This window comes from Priapulus caudatus, unplaced genomic scaffold (assembly GCF_000485595.1).
Source record: "Priapulus caudatus unplaced genomic scaffold, Priapulus_caudatus-5.0.1 Scaffold100, whole genome shotgun sequence".
Lineage (NCBI taxonomy): Eukaryota > Metazoa > Priapulida > Priapulimorpha > Priapulimorphida > Priapulidae > Priapulus > Priapulus caudatus.
The window spans coordinates 327417-330285 of record NW_014577161.1 but is presented as its reverse complement, the minus strand read 5'-3'; the positions used below and the strand labels follow the sequence as shown (position 1 = coordinate 330285).

Here is a 2869-nt window from a genome sequence, read left to right as displayed (position 1 = left end):
ACATGGGTTTTACTGAGGAGAGGGGGGGGGGAGCAAGAGATGCCGCGAGTTATATGGGGTTACAGAGGGGAGGGGGAGGCGCAAGAGACGCCGCGGGTTACACGGGGTTACTGAGGAGGGGGAGGAGCAAGAGACGCCGCGGGTTACACGGGGTTACTGAGGAGGGGGAGGCGCAAGAGACGCCGCAGGTTACATGAGGTTACTGAGGGGGGGGGGAGCAAGAGACGCCGCAGGTTACAACTTACATGGTGTTACAGCAGAGGGGGAGGAGCAAGAGACGCCACGGGTTACATGGTGTTACAGATGGGGGGAGCAAGAGACGCTGCAGGTTACATGGTGTTACAGAGAAAGAGCAAAAGAGAACGCGGTCACACGGGGTTATAGAGGCGTGGGTAACCACGCGAGTTAGAATGGGGTAAGAAACCACACACGGGTTACAGGGTGCCAGTCATCACATACGGTATACAGGGGATAGAAACCACACACGGGTTACAGGGTGCCAGTCATCACATAGGGGCTACAGGGGATAGAAACCACACACGGGTTACAGGGTGCCAGTCATCACATACGGGCTACAGGGGATAGAAACCACACACGGGTTACAGGGTGCCAGTCATCACATACGGGCTACAGGGGATAGAAACCACACACGGGTTACAGGGGGCAAGCATCCAGGGTGCACTTCAGCTAAGCAAGAAAGCACACGGGTTACGGAGACAATGGCGCACACGCGTTGCAGGGAAAGAACACGAGATGTGGGTTACAGGTACAAAAAGAAGTGACGATGCTGGTTACAGGTGGGATATCTATACAATGCGGCTCGCATCGGGCAAAAGGATGCCATCAAGTGGTTACATCGGCAAAAGAAAGCCACGATACAGGTAACAGAGGCCAGATGATTCCATGGCCTGGATTAGATGGGCAAGAGACCAGCCTGCGAATTGCGATGACAAGATGTTACTACGCTAGTTATATTGGCATGAAGCCATGTTATGAACGCAGGTCATAGAGGGGCAAGAGGCCACTACAGGGGGTTACGGGGGCAAGAGGCCACTACAGGGGGTTACGGGAGCAAGAGGCCACTACAGGGGGTTACGGGGGCAAGAGGCCACTACAGGGACTTACGGGGGCAAAAGAAAGCTATGACATCGTGGGTGACGAGGTAAGAACCTATACAGATTAAAGAGCACAGACTGGCACAGCCCTCCTATTCGATACCATATAATTTGCAGTTAAGAGCCCTTCTCTTACCATCACTGTCACTCTATTCTCTTCCTCGCGCGCGCGCGCTCTCTCTCTCTCTCTCTCTCTCTCTCTATTTCTCTCGCGTGCGCGCCTTGTTAAAATTGTATATGTTCCTCTTAAATTGCCCATCGATTTTTTCCCCTCCGCATGTTGAGATGCTTGCGGCAGGATCGTAAAGCAGATACAAAATTAGCAACACTGCACTCCGCAGCTGAACAACAACTAACATCGCGCAAAAACGTCCGGTGTGACGTCACAAGCCTATATATGGCTTGACCCTCGTACTCAGAATAATACTTTTTCCTAATTTTGTTCACAGAGGTTAAATTCGCCTCCTAACGGGATAAAACACTCTTTCGATTTTTCACGCTTCACTTGCGCGGTGACGCTGCCGGCTAGTAAATGCATTTAGTTTAACCAGAGCAAAATTAATTAATACTGAGTGCGACGGGACAAACATAAACGCACCCGCCTTATGACGTTAGCGCCGACGCTTTCTTACGTTTGGTCGTGAATGCAACGCAATTTTCCAAATGAATATTCATCAAATGATTCTCGCGCCAGTCGAAAGTTGTAATTTCTCGTTGTGTTGCGCTGATGCGGCAGGAATACTGTCGCGAATCTCTACAGAACTGCGTCATAGACGGCACCACTGTCGCTCACCGCATCATCTCTGCAGCAGGCGATTCTCGGCAAATTTCGCAAATCCGTTTAAACTATACGTTCCATACGCATTAATGCGAATAATGATTTTACATTCGTATTGATTACGGGAGTCATAACTCAAACGATCACGACTGTCCGCAAGATTAAGCGAGTGCTGCTGCTGCTGCTGCTGCTGCGCAATTACTGTAATATTCACTTGGCGCTTCTTGTGGCTGTGACAGCCAGAGGAACTACTGCTGCTGCTGCGGCTAACATTAACATTAACATTCCCGATTTTTTCCGATTTTGTCTGACAAAAAATGCATGTATTCCACCACCAAGGACTCATAACCCGCACAGTACTGAGTACTGAGATTCACAGAGGTCATTGAGATTGACACAAATGTCTGTGATGAGTCACAAAATAATATCCGGGAATTCCGTCCTTCAAAAAATTTGGAGTCTGCTTTCGGAGGCACTGTCCTTAGCAATCAACATTCACACTGGTGGCAGTAAATCGTACCTCAGCACTAGCTGACCTAATGTTAGCACTAACTGTGTGACTGTGTGCGCGCGCATGTGTGCGTGCGTGCGTGCGTGCGTGCGTGTGTGTGCTTGAGTTCGTACGTGGGAGCTCTGTTAGGTAGCGTTAAAAGCTAACCTCAGTCACTTTCGTATACGGGAGCCCGCCTCACAGAAACATCGCAAACAATTACGACATCATGAGTCTGAAATGTTGTAACTTTCATGAAGCGTCGTGAAAAAGGTGACGACCTTTTAGACACAATAGTCACAACAATTCAACAATAGTCACACTATAACGACATAATAGTTACAACGATTCACGATAGTGTGAGAAAGGGGCCCCAGCATCGACCATGGCAGTTAGCTAGCTAACAAGGTCGGCAACACTGACGCAGCGCAGCATGTACGCCTATTACCGATGCTGCAATATACGTTTAGGGGGGAGGGCAAGGAT

At 49.6% G+C, this 2869-nt stretch overlaps 1 protein-coding gene across 1 annotated transcript in view; it reads right to left on the bottom strand.

The window, feature by feature from the left end:
• LOC106805106 (inactive phospholipase C-like protein 2) overlaps positions 1-2869 on the bottom strand; it is a 34859-nt gene that overhangs the window by 26341 nt on the left and 5649 nt on the right.